At 50.4% G+C, this 21,382-nt stretch overlaps 2 long non-coding RNA genes across 3 annotated transcripts in view; one reads left to right on the forward strand and one right to left on the reverse strand.

Moving 5' to 3' along the window:
- Nucleotides 1-9,694: 9,694 nt before the first annotated feature.
- The window catches only part of LOC132596743 (uncharacterized), a 35,997-nt gene continuing 24,309 nt past the window's right edge, over nt 9,695-21,382 (reverse strand). For both annotated transcript variants that reach the window (XR_009562752.1, XR_009562753.1), the window contains exon 3: nt 9,695-10,286. This is a non-coding gene — a long non-coding RNA (uncharacterized lncRNA). The remainder of the gene's footprint in view (nt 10,287-21,382) is intronic.
- On the forward strand, nt 13,612-19,768 carry LOC132596742 (uncharacterized). Its single transcript, XR_009562751.1, has 2 exons — nt 13,612-13,932; nt 17,539-19,768. It is a non-coding gene; the product is annotated as an uncharacterized lncRNA (long non-coding RNA).

Raw genomic sequence — 21,382 nt, forward strand, 5'->3', positions numbered from 1 at the left:
GTGAGTCCCAACATGAGACCAGCTGAGTAAGCGGCCAAGGAAGCTGGGGGTATCCCTGAGGAAGGAAAGGGAGCTGCAGGTCTGTACCACCTCCACCCCCGGCTGCCCCTGCAGACAGGCCACAGGTGGTTTCACCTGACCTACACCTCCCACAAGAGCGGGCACCTAAGAGAACCCACAGGGGTGGTGACATTTGTATGAGCCTGTACCACACCACCAAGAGCATTTCAGATCATTCGTATTTAATTTTTTGCAAAAGCTGATATTTTCACCTAGTATAAAACTAAAAAGATTTGCTGTGAGAAGTCTCCTTCATGTCCTGTCTCCCATCTGCCCTGTTCTCATGACTCCCTAAAAAGGTAATAACTGTTATTCATTTTTTTGTATCCTTCCAGAGTTTCTTTATACATAAACAAGCCCATACAAACTTGTATTCTGATTTTTCCCTCATTTTACACAGCTTCATAGGATGACATTAATCAGTCCTCTCTTGAGGCTCATTTGCCTTGTTTCAACCTTTTGCTTTTACAGATGTCACTGCAGCAAATAACCTTGCTCATAAGTCATTTCTCACAAGTGTGAGCGTATCTATAGGACAAATTCCCAGAAGGGAGACCGCTGGGCCAAAGCTTATATGCCTTTGTCATTTTGCTATATCTTGTCCTTCATGGGGTGGGTGTCACCCCCTACCCACAGTATGTGGCTGATAGGATCTTAGTGAGGATAGATCACTGTGTAGTTAGACGCACCCATCGTGGCTTGGCCAGCAGGGCGCTGGCCTGTCAGCCTTCCCAGCCGGTGCTCTCATGCAGGGATAGTGCGTGACCACACATGGCAGCCCTGCTCACGCTTGTATCTGCTGTTTTTCTCCCCTGCCTCTTCCTCTGAAACCATTACAAAGGAGGAGACGCCCACGCCAACCACCAACACCACACACACATACACAAGTCGGTTCTGGAAAACACAGCAGCAGAGCCCTACAGGAAGAAGTACATCTGCCCATGTTTACTCATTGAACAAATCCATGAGCATCTACCGTGGGCCTGGCATCCTCCTAAGTGCTGTATGTGTGATATGTGATCTTGGCCACTTCCCTTAACCTCTGGGCCCCAGCAATCTCTTGAGTAAGATGACAGGTATGGACGTGGGGCTTCCAAGTCTCCTAGCGCTAATGAGGTACCATCGCCAAATCATGTGGTCAGTCCATGTATGTATCAAAGGGAGGAAAGGCTTGGAAAACACTTCTTGGGCTGATAAATGGTGGTGCTTTGTAGAAATGCAAAGCATTTTCTGGGCCACCTTCACATCTCTCTTAGGTGGCTATTGTGAACATTGAATGAGATCTTGTTACTGAAGAGCTGGACACATTAGAAGTGCTCAGCAGGGACTTCCTTTGTGGTCCTGTGGCTAAGACTCCGTGCTCCCAATGCAGGGGGCCTAGGTTCGATCCCTGGTCAGGGAAATAGACCCCATGTGCCGCAACTAAGAGTTCTCATGCCGCAACTAAAGACCCCATATGCCGCAACTAAAGATTATGCATGCCACAACTAAAAAAAAAAAAAATCTCGCACGTGGCAATGAAGATCCCGCATGCCACAACTAAGACCCGGCACAGCCAAATAAATAAATAAATATATATATATTTTTAAAAAGTGCTCAGCAAACGTTATCTGCTTTCCCGGGAGTTTCCAAGAGCACTTGCGTTGCCACCCAGGTTCAGGCTTGGAGGCAGACCCTCCCGGAGGCCCCAGCCAGGCCACTGGCAAGTGCGGCACTCAGAGCAGGGCCCCGTGCGCTCTCCAAGGCGTCTGGACAGGCCGGGAGGCAGACGGGACGAGTGACAGCTGGGAAGGTTTAATTGCTCCTCAGTGGCTTGGGAGCACCTCCCTCCCTTGCCAATGATCTGCATTTCAATGTGAGAAGAGTGGAAAGTAGGATGCTGCTCAAAGGGGTTACAATGATTAATCATTTAAAAAGCAAGATCTTAATTACAGGCCGCAATTTTTGCTATTTAAGGAGTCCATTAGTTGCCAGAAAGAAGAAGAAAAAATTATCACAGGTTATTCTCCTCCGAAAGTAGAGAGGGGGGAGGGGCGGTGGGGGAGAATCAGCTGCCTCTCCAAGATGGGGTTGGGTGCAGGGTCCCAGCCCAGGAAGAGGCCTGGCGGGCAGCAGGATGGGCCCTGTGTGGTGTGGGAGCGAAGTGAGAAAGACGCTTCCTGGAGGCCTGGTGGAGGGTGCAGGGGGTGGTTGAGAGCTGGAACTTCCTCTCCTCTCTCCAGCTCGGGCCTGGCTGGAATCCCGCCTGTGGGGGCCCCTGGAGGCCTCCTCTTGGGCATGGCAGCTGGTGGTCAGCCCCTCCCCCCACCTCAATGACCCCTGACCCCACCCTGCTCAGGATGTGAGGTTAATTGCCAGGCCTTCCCCTTTGACCCTTCTGTGGGTTTTAGTCCTGTCTGTTCTCTCAGCCCCCAGGGTGTATAAAGGAGACTGGGGGTGGGGGTGGGTGTTGAGAGTGAGATAAAAAACAACCCAACCTCTTTAGCGGATTAATTTACTGGGCCTCAGGGGGCTAAAAGATCAAGAGACCAAGCCTCCACGCCTACTCCCCACCCCTGCCCTGTGGCCCCGGAGGCTCTCGTGGCAAGGGATGTGGACATCTTCCCTGCCCTGGTCACCTTGAAGCCAGGGCACCATCCCACCTCTAAGGAGGGCAGTGCTGCCTGACCCTGAGTTCTGGATCTGCAGATCCAAGCCTCCTCCTGAGCTGTGACTGGCAGCTCCTGAATCCCAGAAAACAGCCCCAGAAACAAAGGGGCTCCACCAGCGCAGGACCAGTCACAGGAATGCAAGAAACCCAAATCAAGATGATCGTGTGCATGATGGTACCAGTGCCATCAAAATTAATAACTCAGATGAGTCAAGAATAAGTGTGAGCTGGAACCAGGCCCCAAACTAGCCTTATTGCTATGATACCATAGGTTTAAAATAAGCTTGCAAACAAGTCACAGAGTTTACCAGCCTACCTAGAGGAAAGGTTTATTCCCTGCAAAGCCTCCTTGATATTGAGAGTAAAATAAATGAAATCGCTTCTATAAACTGTCCCTCCTGCCAGACTGATTAAGTGCCTCTGGGTGTGTGTGTCTGAGTGTGTGTGTGTGTGTCCATCAGCCTCACTGTTCTAACATTTAGGCCCCCAGAGGGCAGGCCGCTAAATCGGATTGAATGATAATCCCAGGGATTTCTGGGGAAAGGTTGGGGCACAGACTCACAATATGGATTTGAATTCAAAATACCCAAACTGGTTTCATGGTGACTCTACCCTGGCCCCTGCCTCCTCCATCCTCAGACCCCACCACCACCCAGGAGAGGGAGAGTGTCTGTCCCTTTAACTGTCAGGTTCTCCACCTCCTGGGGGGTAGGCACACAGACCCTTACCCATCTTCTCCAACCATCCCTCTACTCCAATGCTGATTAATTTCAGGGTTGGGCACCCCAAACCGGCTGGACCACATTATTTCTGATGTTGGATCTTTTCACTGGTCACTGCCTTGAAGCCACAGTAATCAGCAGCTTTTAGCTTGTCACTCTCCTGACACTCTTTACTTAGACCAGGAAATGGCAAATGTGATAGAAATAGAACTTTACTATCTGTCTCATTCTTTCCAAGAGAGGAGGGTTGGAGGATAGAGTGGAGGGCCTAGCATCCGGAAGCCATGTCTGCAGGTGATGCTCAGACCATGGGGCAGATGCATGGTGGATCAAGCCCAGGGCCCGGGGCCTACCAGCAGCACCTCCACACACATCACCTACCCAGGTTCCTCATGGGCAACTGGGGACGCAGATTCATTCCTGCCTCAGAGACCTGCTGAATATCCATGCCTGGAAAAGTGCTCTAACCCCAGGGAGTCCTGGAGGGTTTCAGACGCCAGGCTGCCTCTCTCCTGTTAGGGCCTGCACCCCAGCTCAGCTGCCAGCCCAGGCAAGTCTTGTGTGAAAATTAGGAAAAGGCGCCCCCTCTGGGCAGCGCCTGCAGGGCATACAGCTTGGGGATTGAGTGCAGGCTGGATTTTAAACCCACTTCCCCACTTGGTCTTCATGACAAACCCTAAAACAGTTTATCTTACACCTGGGGAAACTGATGCTCCCTGCTCTAGGGCACACAGCTGCAAGGGGCCTCCCAGGGCCTAGAACCCGTTGTCCTACATCTCCTGGTAGGCTGCCAACCCACTCCCACAAAGTCGTAGAGGAGCATCCAGATCCAGCAAGGAGAAGGAACTGATGACCCCCAGACAGCCCAAGCACCCCTGTCCCCAGCAGTCTGGGGAGCTCCAGACCCTGGACAAGGGTGCGGCAGGAGCCAAAGAGAGGCCAGTAGCTTTTCTTAATACCAAACACTGCTTTCTGTTTGTGTGAAGCTTTCCCATTTTCAAAGCACGTTCACATCCAGGATCTTGTCTGAGCCCCTCAAACCAGCATGCCGGGGAGCCAGGGCAGGACCACAATGTCCATTTCACAGGAGCAGCCCAGAAGCTCAGGGAATGAGACTCACACATCTCTTGAGAAGGCTGAGGCTAGGACCCAGCGCTAGTTTGAGAAGGTCCTGGAGCCCGTTGGACTGGGACTTAGTCCCTGATGGAATCGGGGACCTGGTGCCACACTCTGGTGAGAGAAGCATCCCAGATCCCCCCTGCCTCTCCACGCAGACCCAGTTCATTTACCTCACATTTTCTAAGAGGTGGAGCGTGTGATAGAAGACTTGGCAGGAAAGTGCCTAACCTCCCTGGGTCTCGGTTTCTTCACCTGTGGAATGGGCTTAATAATAGCATTTATTATTAATTATCAGTAATAGAACCCAAAGGGTCATGGTGAAGAGTCGCTGAAGTGTGTGTAATGCATTTTCCACTATATCTTGCACACAGGATACACTCATTACACTCATTAGATAGTAGCAATTTGTATTATGGGCCTAGACCCGGGGATGCAGCTGGGAGGGGACACATGGGCCCCGCCCCCACTCCCAAAGCCTTGTGTCCCCTGGGGGAGAGACAGCACATCATGTGAGGGTGCGGTGAGGCAAGGCCCGTGTAAGGGGAAGCCCGATGGAGGGGCAGCTAACTCAGCCACTGGGGCCTCTAAGCCTTGGTGCATGCCAAGGAGCAGTCCAGGCAAAGAAGGAAGAACCAAGTTCTGGCCAGAAGAAACAGCAGATGCCGAGGCAGGTCTGCTCAGGGCCCTGCAGCAGCTCAGTGCAGCTACAGCAGGCGACGCGTGGAAGGATGGAAAGGCCGGCTCCTAAAAGGCCTGTGTGAGCCCTGCTGGGGAGTTTGGACTTCTGGGGGCGATGGGGATAGGGGCACAGCTGAGCTCAGAGAATGGGAGGGTAGAAGGAGAGAGAGGAAATGCAGTGGAGAGAGGTGACGGTTAGAAGAGAAGACAGGGGGTGGAGAGGGGCCAGTTTACCAGGGTCACCCAGCTCTGGGGTGCAGAAAGTCTGGGTGTGTTAGGGAAATGGGTCTTCTTTTCTAATTCAAATGGAGATACCATGTAGGTTAGCTCTGGTGCTGCAGGGAACCCCCATGATCATTCTGGACCCAAGCCCTTGTCCCAGGAAGAAGTTGCCCCCAGTCTCCCGATAGCATCCTCTAGACTCTGAGCTCTCTTGGGCTGGAGACCCTGTATGGGACAAGGAAGGGATCCACTGGTGGCCCTCCCTGAATCCTTTCCACCAACAGTCAAGAGCCCTGACTGCCTATAGTCTAATGTTTGAACCCACAAAAGTCCCTTCCCTTATCTGGACCTCAGTTTCCTCATCTGTCAAATGAACCAGTTTTCTTCCTCCTCTCAGGCCCTGAGGTTTGTACCCATTTAGTCTGGGATGCTCAGCAGGCCAGCAACAGGGGCTCCCTGCTGCCTGGATCCCTTAATTCCCCACCCCCAGGCGTCCTGTGACCTATGAATGCAGGGGACACCATGTGAAGGGCAAGAACCTGGTTACTGGACCAAGCAACCCCCGCTTCCCCTGCAAACCTGCTGCTTTGCCCCAGACTGGCTCAGCTGGGGTCAGGCCCTCTAGGGCTGGCAAGAGGCCTGAGCTTAATGCCTTCCCTCTGCAGGGGTTAGGTCCTTGTCCTCCCACATCTGACAGGCCCCCTTCTGCTCCAAGGGGCAGCCAGAGGTTGGGGATGTCTCTGGCTGCCTGCCTCCCTCCTTCTCGCCTCTTTCCCACAGCTGTGGCTGCACGCCCTCTTCTGCCCTGGGCTTCTGCCAATGCCGAATTCATGTGACATCTCAGAGGGAGGGCTCCTGGGTGGGCAGACAGATGGAAGGGGAGATGCTCTGAGCCCCCTACCCCCATTCTCCCAGGATGCTCCTCTGCCCTCATTTGCAAGTTCTGAGCAAGCAGGACAGAGTCCCTGGGTGGAACTGATGGCAGCACCTCCGGCAGGAGCAAGGTGTGTGATGGGGCTGCAGGACTGGGCTGACAGAGGACAGTCTAGCATAACACAGAGGCCTCTGCTTGGTCTCAAGCAATCTCTGAGAGAGTCAGTGACCAATGGGTCCTAAGCAGGAGACAGCTGGAGCAGGTGATCCTAGCAGACCTCATGGTCAGAGTCTGAGCAGACGTGGCTTGAATCTCTGCTCTTCCACTTCCTCGCTGTGTGACCTTAGACAAGTAATTGGACTTTTCAGTGTTTCAGCTCCCTGGTGCAAAATAAAAGGAAATAGTGATACCTATTCTAAAGGGTTGCTATCATGCAATAGGTACAAATGCCTAGCACAAGACCTAAAATTTAGTAGGTGCTCAATAAAAGGTGCTATGATTCTTTTTATTCCCATGGACAAGTGGCCACATAGTACTTTAGTGCCCTGGGCTTTGTGACCTTGGGCAAATTGCATCCCGTCTCTGGGCCATCTGTGAAATGAGGGGCTTGGAGGAGAAGAAACCCAAGGCCTCCTTCTGGTGTGAGCTATATGGTTTGTGGGCACTCTGGGTTGATGAGAGGAAGGCTGTGCTGACTATATCATTTATGAGCTTCAAATCCTGGGCCCCTGGAGACGTTTGGAGGTAGGAGAGAGTGGAGGAGGGAGAGAAGGAGGAGAAGAAAAGTGTAGGAGAGAGGGGATGAGGAAGAGGAAAAGGAAAGGGAGAGGAAGAAAGAGATGAGAAGCAGGAAGAAGGAAAGAAAGATGGGAGAGGGGAAGGGAGGGCAGAGGAAGGAGGGGGGAGGGGGAGGAGTGAGGGAGGGAGGGAGGAGAAGAAGAAGAGGAGGAATGAGAAGGAAGTTTCAGCTGGGCTGCTCCCATCTGTGCAGAGGAGACCAGGAATGAGTTAGTTACCGGGATGCCTGAAGGACTTCTGGCTTGTGGGAGGTGGGGCATGGTAGGCTCTTCCTAGAGGGCTGATGTCCAGTCTGGCCCCTGCGGCTGCCCTTCTGGATTCCAGGGACAGACCACTAGACCTTGAGTCACTGCCTCCCCTGACCTAGAGGACAACAGGTCAGGTGAGAGCCATTGGCCTATAGACGAGCCATTATTTCCCCCGCGAGCACGCCCAGGGTGTGCTCATGCGCCCGGGGGCAGTACCCCTTCTCTTCTTTGGAGGCGAGGGGCAGACAGAGAGGCAAGAGATCAAACCAGGGTAAAAGGCTTTTCTGGCTCTTTCCTGGAAGGACCAGAACCTTCCCACTAGGTAAAGGTGGCCACTCCCAGGGGATCGCTGAGGCTGGGTACTCTGGACAGATGGGGCCAAAGCAGCCAGCCCCAGAGCAGGCTCTCTGGCCATGGCCGTGTAGTTTGACCCCTGGTTGGCATTCCTGCTCTCTCTCCTGAATTGTAGTAAAAAGCATGGCCTTAAGGATCAGAGACCCATGGCCTTAAATTTCACTTTTGAGCTGTGAGTCCTTGAGAAAGTCACTTCCTTCTTTCAGGCTTAGTTGTCTATAGGAAGGGGTACTACTGGAGGCACTGAGCACCATTATGTGAGGCCAGGGCTCGGCATACCAGTGCTTAAAGGAGGAGGTTAAGATGTCCTGCCTTCCTCTTCCTTTCTTTTTTTTTTTTTTTTGCGGTAGGTACACAGGCCTCTCTCTGTTGTGGCCTCTCCCGCTGCGGAGCACAGGCTCCGGACGCCCAGGCTCAGCGGCCATGGCTCACGGGCACAGCCGCTCCACGGCATGTGAGATCTTCCCGGACCGGGGCACGAACCCGCGTCCCCTGCATCAGCAGGCGGACTCTCAACCACTGCGCCACCAGGGAAGCCCCCTCTTCCTTTCTTTACTCTGTTCTTCCTCTGGCACAGGGCAGCCATGCATGTGCTCATGGTGGGTACAAGTCCCCACAGACAGGCCTCCGGCCCGCTTCCCCACCCTACCCCACTTTCCAGCTGCTTCTTGGGGAGGCCCACACCCAGTGCATCCTCAGCTGCCTGCAAGTCAGCAAACCTTCCAAAAACACTTTGCAGCACTTGAACGGAGGAAGCTGCATCTTCCTGGAGTCTCCCCCAGCGTTTAGCGCGGGAACTGCTTGCTGTGTGTGTCCCGATGTGAGCACAGGAGGGACAGGGAGATGGTGGCCAGTGAATAGCCGGGCCCCGGGGGCAGGGGAGCCAGTGCAGGCTAGATGAATGAACAGGTCTGGGACCCAGAAGTAGAAGGTCTGAGTCTCCGGCTTACGCAGGGGAGCCTGGGAAACCCTCTCCCTGCTGAGCCACAGGCAGGAGTGGGAAGTCAGGGCCCGCAGGCTCTTTGTACCCATACAATCGCAGCCACTCTTCTGGATAAAGGGGCGAACAAAGGGGCCTTCGGAAGTGGCCACGCTGCTCAACACCCGGGGAGGCCCCAGGAAGCCAGCTCTCACTTGCCGCCCCATCACGGGGGCCTGCTGGGTCCCAGTCACCCACAGCCTGGGCAGCTGTGCTGAGACTTAATGAAAGCAGAGGGAACCCGCCCCCTACACACACACACACTGGCCAAGGGGCCCGGAAAGTACAAGAAGAGTCCCCACCAGGAGCGAGGGGGGGAGCTAAAATGCTGCCTTCCAGGACAGCAACAGGAACTCCTGACGGATGAGAGTGGGCTTCAGAAAGGCCTTCAGCCTCTGATGAGAGATGGACCCCCTGAGAGGTTGCTGGTTTGCAAACCAGGGGAAGCTCCAGGAGGCTTAGAAACAGCTCCTCTTCTGAGCCGTCCCCCCCGCTGGCCAATCACATCACAAGAGCCATGTCTTTAGCCAACTGCGTTATCAGATAGGAATCTCACCCTGGGGACCTGGGACTATGGGATACGGGAGTCAGCATGCCTGGGCTCTGCAGCTCTGGCTCTGTGATCTCAACGGGCTTTATAACCCACTGAACCACAGTTTCTCCATCTCTAAACAGTGATTGTACAGAAATTACGCTTGTAGGGTGGCGTGTGCATTATATGAGGTGATGGGTATCAGGCCCCGACACATAGGATATGCTCTATAAATGGCAACTATATTTCTTAGACCCTGTTTGAATGCGGAATGATCATTAATTCTAAATAAGTTTTATCCAAAAGTAGCGTTCAGACTAAGGCTTCCAGCATTCTTAGTAACAACCGTTGTATGTTGGGGCGAAAGTGGTGCACAATAAGGGCTCCTTCTATAGTATCCATCTGGCCTTTTTTAAAATAACCTTTTTTATTTTGGAATAACTTTAGACTTACAGAAAAATTGCAGGTAGTACAGAGTTCCGTATACCCTTCATCCAGATTCCCCAAACATTAACGCGTTATACAACCATGGTACATTTTTCAAAACTAGGAAGTTAACGTTTCTACAATACGATGATATAAACTCCAGACTTATTTGGATTTCACCAGTTTTTCCACTAATGTCCTTTGTTCCAGGGTCCAGTCCACACACCTACTTTTGTTGGTTGGTTGGTTGGTTGGTTGGTTTTGCTGCGCTGCGCGGCTTGTGGGATCTTAGTTCCCCGACCAGGGATCAAACCTGCACCCCCTGCATTGGAAGCATGGAGTCTTAACCAGTGGACCGCCAGGGAAGTCCCGCCACCTGTTTTTTAGTGGATGAAAGGACGGAAGTGTCATTCTTCATCAGCTTTTCTTACTCCCCGAAGGCAGAGCTTCCAGTAAAGCTGTCTCCACCGTGGGCACGGGATCCACACAAGCTGTCCGGTTGATGCTTCCGCATCTCCCTGATCTGCGCGCAGGTTTCCTAAACTCAGGAGTGCAGGTAGAGCTGCCCTTCTCAAAGCTCTGGATTCGTGAAGGATTTCGGTAGCTTCTTGCTAGCTTGGGAGTCTGTAGGGAGAATTTCAGAGCTGTGCCAGACCACACAGATGGGAACTGGGACCCCGGAAGCATCTGAGGGGCCCTGTGTCCCGGCTGCTTGGTGCCCACACACCCTCAGCCCCAAGTCAGGCCATCTTGTAGCTCAGAGGGTGGTTCTGAATCCAGAACTCTTTCTCCCCACACTCGAGCACTTGAATGAGAACCAGGAGTCCCAGCCCATACCCCAAGCCCTCTTCCCTCAGAACTGGGTCTTGGTGCCTGACGGTGGCCACCCCTGGGTTCCAGCATACCCTGGGAGCAGGGAGTCCACTGGGCCCCCAAGAGCAGGGGAGGAAAGACCCGTTGGCTCCGGTGAGGAAGGGACAATGCCCCTTTTTTCTGGTAGCTGGCAGAGCCTGCCAGGCCCTGAGCTTCTGAATGCCCATTGGAGCCAGACACTGGACTCTGTTTCCCAGGCAGTCCTGTGCCAGGCCTGCCACGACCCAGAGAGAAGGAGCCTTTCTTCCCTGCTGGCCAAAGCCAAGCCTCCCAAAAGAGCATCAGCGGCAAGGGGGACTAACCTTTGTTCAGGAAGCAGAGGCTTCCCGCTACCCCCCGCTTGGGAACCTCAGAGTTGGAAAGGGAAGTGTGCCCCCCACGCTTTGTGAGTCGGGTCCGCTCCCTCCTGACTCTGAAGCTACAGGATTCCCAGCCTGCCTGGCTCACTGCCTCCGGCCCCCACCCACCCCGTACCTATTCATCAACTGCTCTGAAGAGCTTTCACAAGGCTCATCCTGTTAGCCTTGAAAGGGGCTTGCAATGAAGCCTGCTTAGGGCTGTGTTTGGAAGGAGGGAGAGATTCCAGCTGGAGTTACTGTGCCTACTTTGAAGGTAGTGGAACTCAGGCCCAGAGGGGTGACTGATGGGCCCAGGGGAGGGGCATGCATCGGGTCTCCAGACCCAGGATTGGAGTCCCATGTGGCTCCTGGGCCACTTGCCCTAAGGACTCATGCCCCTAGCTCTGTGAAAGGGGTGGACCGAGGTGACCTCAAGAGGGTTTGCCCACTGCCAGGGTTGTTTGCTGTCCAATCCTTACTGCCCAATTTGGGGGTCCGTGGATGAGCAAGTGCAGGGCTAGCTGGGACTTTAGAAGGACTGGGAGTCACTAGGAAGACCGTCTCAGGCAAAATGTCAGAGACTTTTTGGTGTGGCTTTTGGGAAAGCCAGGCTATGGGGTGCCCTCTCCCACCAGTGCAGCTCTGGGGGAACCCTAAGCCAGAAATTTGGGGGCAGCAGCAGCCCTCCCTATGAGCCCGTCCACTGTGGCACCCCACACACAGGCCAGAGAGGAGGAGTAGAGATGGAGACAGTCACCATGTACCTACCCCACACACCATACACACACATAGAAACTTGTACACAGAGACACCAAAACCCCACCACCATCAGAACCATGGAGACACAAAGACGAGAACCCACAAACACAGCAGATAACAGTTGTTGGATCCTCATCATAGGCACTGTAATGGGTGCCTGATCATCTCACTGTAGACAGACACGCAAATATACACACAAAAAGACATAAAGAGAGAGACACACACACACATTAGAAACCCAAAGACAAACGCTTCACAGACTCAGACACAAAAGAGGGACAAACACACCTTGGACCCACGAAGATAAACACAACAAAGTTGTCCCAAGGGATCCAGCCTGGGGTCAGGCAAGTACCTTGTCTGTAGAGAACTTGAAAACCGTAGTAAAACACGCCTTCAGTCTGCTTCCCCCCCCTCCCCCCCGCCTTGCACTGGCCTTTAACCACGTCAGTGATAAGATATTCCTCTCCCCCTCCCCAAATTATTTTGTTAATTCTAACCTGTTGGGTTGTTTCAGACGATTTTTATTGTGGTAAAATATACATAACATAAAAATAATCATTTTTTCTGTTTTTATTGTGACTATTTTAACCACTTTTAAGCATACAGTTCAATGGCGTTGAGTGCATTCACGATGTTGTATAATCATCACCACTATTTCCAGAACTCTTTCATCATCCCAATCAGAAACCTTGTACCCATTAAACAATAACTTCCAATCCCCCTTCCCCAGCCCCTGGTAACCTCTTTCTACTTTCCGTTTCTATGAATTACCTATTCTAGGTTTCTCATATAAGTGGAATCATATAACATGTGTCCTTTTGTGTCTTAACCTGTTGGCTTTAATAATAAATATGTAGGCTTCAAGTCAGCACATTTTTTATTACTTATCCTTTAATTAACCCTGTGTTCTACATGGAAGTTAATCCCAATAACTTGCAGCTCCATGCAGCTGGCCCCTTATCCAGTTCTGGTGTTTGGAATCAACTGAGTGTTTTCAGGTGCAGTTTGTGTCGCCTAGCCCTAGCTCTGTGATGGTGAAATTGTAGAAACAGGACTTGAATTGCTTAGTTTTATTTGTATTTAACATTTAAAACAGTGAATTAGAGTGTGAGTTGTGAGGCCATAATAGTTTTGTTAGGAAAGTGTACATTTTAGATTACACAGGAAATATTTTACTGAATTTGAACAGTTTGTTTATAAATTAAGTTTCTTCTTTTTAACTAGTTAGTCTTTTATTCTGATTTAATTCTAATGTAATTGTATTCATTACTGAGATAGACCATTATGTAGATATATATTCCCCCCTTTTAAAAATAATGTAATTTAAAAGTATGTATCCATTTTTCCCCTTTTTGTACTATAATGATTATTGTATTTTTAATTTTATTTGTTTTTGAAATGGCATAAGTTTATATACAAAATTCAGTAAAAGAAAATTTTGGCTGCCTGCCGTTTATTTATTGTTATTCATTTCATGATTGTTACTGATAAAATTTGGTCTTATAGGAGTGGTGTTAAGTATTGGCTAAGGGTACATGCTAACTACGCCCTGAAATGCACAAGTGCATCACACACACACACACACACGCTCCTCCCTCCCTCCCTCCCTCCCTCGCGCGCTCTCTCTCTCTCTCTCTCTCTCTCTCTCTGTCTCTCTGTCTCTCTGTCTCTCTCTCTCTGTCTCTCTCTCTCTGTCTCTCTAAGTGCCCAAAGCCAATGATAGGCAAATCTCCTTAGCCGAGGGCAGTCCCGGTGATGGAAAGGCAGGCGTGTCACCCGCCCACTGGGCTCTGCCTAGGTTGGGCGCCGTTGGGCAAGGTGGGGTCTAGAGTGGATGGGCGGGAGACCGTCTCCGACTCGGACCTCAGGGGACATCTGGAGTCTTGGAGCCCCCGCCCCTAGCCCCAGTGTCCCCTTCCTGCTGCACTTCCGAGGCCTACCACGAGGTGCCGTTGTAGCAGAGCGATCCCCGCCTGTCAGCCCGTTCCGAACCCACTGGGCGATATTTGCGGAGGGAGCTCCCTCTCTGTGCCAGGCACCGGGTCCGGATCTGGGGATTCCAGATGCGTAAGGTACAGGCTCTTGTCCCCGAACATCGCACAGCCTGGCGGGGGAGACACAAGGAAGCAGAGAGTGGCAGTGGCCCGTGGCGGGCGCTGAATGCGCACATAGGCAGGAGGGACACTGCCAGAGCAGCGTGCAGAGCCAGGCAAGCTGAGGCCTGAAGAAGAGCAGGAGGAGCCAGGAGCAGTATAAGGGTGCTCCGAGCGGAGGCAGAGGTGTGCACAGGCCTGGAGGTGAGCAAGGACGCTGGGGAGCGGTCAGAAGAGGGGCTGGTTGCGGACTGCCTTTAGTCCCAGCCTAGAGAGTTTGGGCTTTGCGATGCGGGACACTAGGAAGCCACACAAAGGTCCGGTTGGAGGTGCACTTAGAAAAGTATCCTGCTGTCATTTGTGTAAAAAAAAAGGGGGGGGCAGCAAAAATAAAGAATATGTATGCATACACTCCTGAGTATTCACAGAATTTTTCAGAAGATATACAGCAGTGATAGACAGTAGTTTCCTCTGGGGATAGGACTGGGGGCTGGGCACAGGGGTGGGAGGGAAAACTTCACTGTGTATATTTTGTTCGTGTTGAATTTTGAGCCATGTGAATGAATCACCTTGCTGAAAAATAAACTAAACAAAAATTATTAAATTGAAAATTGTATTTATAATTAAAAAAAGAAAAAGAGGGACTTCCCTGGTGGCCCAGTGGTTAAGACTTGCACTGGCAATGCAGGGGGCCCCGGGTTTGACCCCTGGTCAGGGAACTAGATCCCACGTACTGCAACTAAAAGAGCCTGTGTGCCACAACTAAGACCCGGTGCAACCAAATAAATAAATATTTTTCAAAAAGAAAAGAAATTAAGATCACTTTGGCTGTGTTGAGTAGGGCGAGTTGGAGAGACAGAGACTGGAAGCAGGGAGAACTGCAGAAGACTGAGGAGTGATGGAGGGGGCCTGGGCCAGGCTGGGAGGCTGGGGGGCTGGGGGTTAGGAGCAAGCACAGGGCTAGGGGTCTCCAGCCTGGCAACAGGCACAGGGTTCAGCTTATCAGCTTTTCTGTGGCTACAAAAATATAAGGGGCATGAAAACAAAAGTGTTGCTTTTTAAAAGAAAACTGCAACAACCAAATGAACACATGTTTAATCAGATATCTACAGAACGGAACTGGTGCCTATAAGTCAATTGCCACGTACCTCATAGAGTAAATTATGTTCAGTGTGCATTCGTGTTAATAGGTTTGATATGTGGGGGGGAAGGGATGCCCAATGGGAGCCCTGTAGGACCTGCCTCCATTCTGTACCTCCAGGGCTGAAGCCAGGCACCAGGGAAGTCACATCTTGGGCCAGGAGCAAATTTCTAGGGCTATGGATACTCCTAGACATCCTCACACAAAGGCCCCCTCCTGCCCAAGATGAGGAGTGTGAGCAGGGGCAGGACGAGGCAGCTCCCACAGTGAGGCTCTCTCAAGGGAGGGGTACATGGAGAAGCAGTGGTGGAATATCTGCAGTGAAAGGAAACCTTGAGACCATGGTCGTCAACCCCCTTCTTGGACAGAAGAGGAAGCTGAGCCCAGAGAGGGGCAGGGGCTGCTCCAAGGCCACACAGCCAGTTAGCTGCAGCACTGAAACTCACCCCACCTCCTCTGCCTCCCAGCCCTCGGTGGCCTCCACTTGGCTCCACTGTTGCCCTGCACGCCCACTCCCAAAGCCAGGAGATGACCTTCAGGGACCCCTCAGCCTTCCCCAGACAGAACTGTCAGTCATTCATCGCTCCCAAAGTATTACTGGTAGGATTCAGGAAGAACTCCGCATCCCAGGCCCTGAAAATGGCTGCACCTCCTGGGGAGAGGAGAGGAGGGGAGGTTTGGTCTAGGCCTCTGGACATTTGCCTGTGTCACAGGCTGGTGAGCTGGCCTTTCTGTAGCATGGTTTCCTCATCCCAGCAGGCCTCCTTCCTGTCAGCTCATGAAAACCTCCAGTTCATCCAGCCTCACAGTCCTGATGTACACAAGGAAATGGATTTCCAGATTTGATTACATAAAAGTTAAACACTTACATCAAGCAAAAAATACCTCATATGAAGTTAAAAGTAAAGTGACAATTGGAAAACATGTCAACAATGTAAATAAAAAGAGGAATAGTATCTATAATATATTACAAATGAGTTTTGGGTTTTTTTGGTTTTTTTTTTTTTTGCAGTACGCGGGCCTCTCACTGTTGTGGCCTCTCCCTCTGCGGATCACAGGCTCCGGACACGCAGGCTCAGCGGTCATGGCTCACGGGCCCAGCCATTCCACAGCATGTGGGATCTTCCCGGACCGGGGCACGAACCCGTGTCCCCTGCACCGGCAGGCGGGTTCTCAACCACTGCGCCACCAGGGAAACTCCTACAAGTTAGTTTTTGAAAAGCCAAGTAACCCACAGGAGGCAAGGTCCATTGAGATAGTAGCAGGAAAGGGATTCTGTATGGTAGGAAGAGTTGGACAAATCTGAGTGTTCTGGAAAAAGTCAGGGAGAGAGGACTCATTCTGTCTCAGTGGGCGCAGGACCAGCCTACCCTGTCTTTCTGCCTCCTGTTTTTGTTTTATTTTGCTCTGTTCTGTTTGTTTGGCCTCATTGTGCGGCATGTGGCATCTTAGTTCCCTGACCAGGGATCAAACCTGGGCCCCTGGCAGTGAGAGCAACAAGTCCTAACCACTGGACCACCAGGGAATTCCCCCAACAAATCATTTCTGATTGGACCAACCAGAGGTTTTCCAGAAGGGCAGCAGTATCCCTAGGGGCATTTACATTTCTGTGAGACATTTTTGGTTGTCATGATGATGGGGGCACTGTGAATATTTGGTGAGCAGGGGTGGGGGCTAGAATCCCTGAAAGTTCCACAGAACAAAGCTTTGGCCTGAATCCCACATGACTTTCAAATGTCCCATGGGACAGAGACATAGGTGAAAAATCTGAGCCTAGGATCTAATCTCACTTTACATGTTAACAGAAAGCTTTTTTGGCACAGCTTTAATATATATATCGAATATACACCATAGCACAACCACCACTGTGTACATTGAGGAAGCTTATGTTCTGTGTTGTTTAGAATCTTCCAAGAGTTACCATTTCAACACAGTCACATAGCAGTGGCATTTTAGTCACCAAAACAATCCATCTGTATCTGCCTGCATACATCACTGCCATACTCATGGAGGTCTGTGCAGGTGAAGGCACCTGATTGTTTCATCATGTCTTCTAGAATACTCTAGAATCAAGAATGCCTGGGGCTTCCCTGGTGGCGCAGTGGTTGAGAATCTGCCTGCCAATGCAGGGGACACGGGTTCGAGCCCTGGTCTGGGAAGATCCCACATGCCGCGGAGCAACTAGGCCCGTGAGCCACAACTACTGAGCCTGCGCGTCTGGAGCTTGTGCTCTACAACAAGAGAGGCCACGACAGTGAGAGGCCCGCGCACCGCGATGAAGAGTGGCCTCTGCTCTCCGCAACTAGAGAAAGCCCTCTCACAGAAACAAAGACCCAACACAGCCAAAAATAAATAACTTAATTAATTTTTTTAAAAAACCTGATAAATACTGAGGATATATCTTGAAATACATATTATTTCATTATACATTTCCTTTTGTTTTTCCTTTACAGTTAGGGCATTGCATTGATATTTTTGCAATTATATTTGTTAGTGGGTTCTATTTTCTACAGATTTCATTAGGATAGTAATACTTGTTATGGAAAGGGGGCACTAGACCTGATGGGATTGGGAACAGCTGGTCTGAGCCAGTCAGTGCCATCTGCCCTGGTGAGGAGTACAGGTCCATGGATTGGGTAGAGCGTTTTCCCTCACCTTCTCACTTGCAGGAAAGCAATCCCATGTCCCTGATGACTACCAACAGCCACCTTGTAATCAAGAAGAGGGAATGTTCCTGAGGATAAAGCCAACATGAAGGATGGAGATGGAGGACCTGAATCCTTGGGGAGCTCACTGAGCCCTGATGCTACAATGTCCATGGACATCCTTCTTCTGGACCTTCAGCTCTGTGAGATGTGTCCCTATTGGGAAGGCAGCTTCTGGGTACAATGGCATGAGGGGTTTGGGTTAAAGTAGCACTACGGCCTCAGTTTCCCCTTCAGAAAGAGAGAATCCTAGTGAGCAAGGATACACCCTCCTCTTACTATTGATCCCAACATGGCTGTTGATATTTCTGACCCTTAAAGGCCCCCAGGAGCCATATCTCAGAAGGGACAGCAGCCGCTGCAAACTTCTGCCATAAGTTTCTCTCCACCTGAGAAAAGTTTATGGGGCTCAAAGTGGGTCTAACAGAAAGGCCATGAGTCTAGGTATTTAAAAGAACTTGAGGTTGAGTATCACTGGGTAAGCCAAAAGTAGACCCACAGGCCCAAGCCACAGAAAAGCCAGCACGGCAGAATCCCAGCCTGTTATGCACATCTGGAAGGGACTTGGGAATTACCCCATCCAGTTCCCTTCTGTATCAGTCAGAATAAGCACTGTTATGCTACAGTAACAAACAACCCCCCAAATCTTAGTAGCTTGAAGCCACATCATTTATTTCTCACTCGTGTTTAAATACCTATTGCAGGTACTCATTATAGTCACTCAGGCACGCAGGCTGAAGGGAGCTCCATATCAGCCAGTACTCCCACAATTGCCAAGGGAGAGAAATGAGAACGTGGCAGATCCCAAACTAACCATCCCTTAAAGCTGCTCCTGGAAAATCTCTTCCATTCATGTTTCCCTGGCCAGAACAAGTCACATGGCCATGCCTGTGTTCACCAGGGTTGGGACGTAGAATCCTCCTGCAGGGAGGGTCGGTGAAGGGAGGGACACTGAATATGGGGGAACAGTACTACTGTCGCCCACACCTGGTTTGCAGTCTATGTGGCCACCCTGATTCCACCTGGGCTCCCAGAGGAACCTCTCTATGAGAGCAGATCTGACTCTTCCCATTCCCAGCTCCTCTCCTTTTATCCTCTACTTATTCATTTGTCCATAAACATTCACCAAGTACTGACCACTATGCCAAATGCTGGGTATGAAAGTGTATCCAAGACCCCTCTATGAGTCCCTTAAGGGGCAGGACTACCTCTTGTTCATACCTAATGACTCCCAGCTCCAGCAGCCAGCCAAGTGCTTCACAGCTCAGGACCTCTGCCTAAAGCCCTGACATCCTCCCTCCTCTCACTTGCAGCCTGGTTCCTCCCTGACTTCTGCAAGCTGTGCTGTGCCATTCCTGGACACTCCACCATCACAGCAGCTATGCAATGTATTGTTATTACACGGGCTTGTTCACTTGTCTATCTGCCTCAGCAGACTGTGGGCTCCTCAAGGACTATCGTGGGTAGCCCATTGTGAAAAATGGCAACAATTTAAATGTTCAACCATAACGAACTGTTAAATGTGTCATGGCCATTTATGTTCTGGAATATTACAAAACCATTAAAAATAATGGTGTAATACTCTGAATTAGTAAGTCTCCTTTAGAACTCCAACCTCAGATATAGCGGGGCAGCCTTATCTGTGGCAATAACCTGAGCGTCCACCGACAGGGTACTGGTGAGATGCACTGGAGTCCAGAATTGTATCGAATGCAGCTGTTAAAAAAGAATGAGACTGTTCTGTGCATGCTGCTATGGGACTATCTCCAAGACACACTTGAAAGGGAAAAAAGTAAGGTGCAAAGCAGAGTGAATAGTGTGCTAACATTGTTAAACAAAACAGATGCATGGAAAAAATGTACATAGGATGTCTCTGGACAGATACAAAAGAAACTGGTATCAGTGGTTGCCTCTGGAGTGGGGAACCAGCTAGGAAACTTACCTTTTCTGTCTACCCTTTGTACAGATGGCATATTTTACAATGTGCTTTAAAAAAAAAAAGTCAGGAAGTAAACGTAACATTCTGGTAAAGCATTCAAGATATCTTGTTATCTTGAAGTGATAAATTTAGATTTCAAAATTGTAGATACACTATGACCACTATTTTTCTAGAGAAAAATGTACACTGCATCTCAATGTATAGAAGTGTTGCATTGTGTGCTATTTTAATAAATTTATTTATTTATTTATTTTTGGCTGCGTTGGTCTTCGTTGCTGTGCGCAGGCTTTCTCTAGTTGCAGTGAGTGGGGGCTACTCTTCGTTGTGGTGTGTGGGCTTCTCATTGCAGTGGCTTCCCTTGTTGCAGAGCATGGAATCTAGTCGCGTGGGTGTCAGTAGTTGTGGCACATGAGCTCAGTAGTTGTGCCTCGTGGGCTCTAGAGCGCAGGCTCAGTAGTTGTGGCACACGGGCTTAGTTGCTCCGCGGCATGTGGGATTTTCCCAGGCCAGGGATCGAACCCGTGTCCCCTCCATTGGCAGGCGGATTCTTAACAACTGCACCACCAGGGAAGTCCCTGCTATTTTAACTTAGTTTTGACATTCTCCTGATGAAAATTCAAACAGTAGAAAAGGGTATAAACATAAAAATATACATTCTCCTATTGCTTCCCTCAGTTCAGCTTCCTGTAGCCTCTGCTCAACTTATCTTACCAAAAACATTAATAGTCATTAAGTCGGAGTGGAGGACTGCAGGGATATTTTCTTTTCTGTACTTTTCTGAAATTTCTAATTTTTCTCAATAAGCATATATATTACTATGGAAATAAGAAAAAAAATACATACTTTTTAAAAGTGCTTGGAATTAAGAGAAGCCTTTCTTCCTCCCTTCCTTCCTTTCCTCCCTCAACTCTGAAGAAACAGGCTTGGTGCTCTTCCACCACCATTTCCGTCTACACCATCCCTCCACCAACAACTTTTCTAAGTTCCAGGAAAGGCTTCCGGTTCCATTTCAAATAAAATCCTCCTTCCTCACCTTCTGCTCTGCCCTCATTGCCTCTACCCTCCCCTCCCTCCTTAAACCTCTTCCACCAGATCTCCTTTCTGGTGCAGAGCAGCACCAGGGAGAGAAACCTGTTGATTTTCTCGTGGGACTGATCCCAAGAATTCTGTCTTGTTCTTCCTCAGAGACTCTGGAAATGGATCCAAAACACAGGAAGGGAGAAAGGGAAGCAGCCTGAAGAACACCTCTTTCATGGGATCTCCAGTTAAAAACAACAGGCCTTGTTAAAACCTCACCTTAATGAGGCTCCTTCCCGGCCTAATTGTCGCCATGGCAATGACCCCTAGCGGCCATCCTTAATTAACTCGGAGTCAGAGTCACCAAATGAACTCCTCCAGTAAACTGCCCGCCAGCTCAGACAGTCACGCGGCTCCTCCTCTGTCCTTTGGCCTCCGGCACAGGTGATGGGGCAGAAAATTCTCAGCCCCAGCCTTCCTTTCTATCTCCTGATTCTCCCTGGCAGGTCAGGGGAGGGGTTCAGACCCATGATAATACTACTACTAATAGAAATAGTAATAGCTACTATGCGAAACGCTTTATTTGCGTTATCTCTTTTAATCTTCACAGTAATCCTATGAGGGTTGCACTACTGCTACCCACCTTTTTTCAGATGAGGAAACTGAGGCACAGAGAGACTAAGCCAGTAAGTGGCAGAGCTGGTATTTAAACATAGGCTCCAGAGCCACCCTTGTAATCCCTCTGCTGGAGGTGAAGTTCACAGGGTCACCTGCTTCTCTTGAGCACAATAAATACCTGGAGTTTCTTGTCTACTACTTTCCAGCTGTGTGACCTTGGGTCACCTGGTTCAC

Source organism: Globicephala melas, chromosome 2, assembly GCF_963455315.2.
Source record: "Globicephala melas chromosome 2, mGloMel1.2, whole genome shotgun sequence".
In the NCBI taxonomy this organism is placed as follows: domain Eukaryota; kingdom Metazoa; phylum Chordata; class Mammalia; order Artiodactyla; family Delphinidae; genus Globicephala; species Globicephala melas.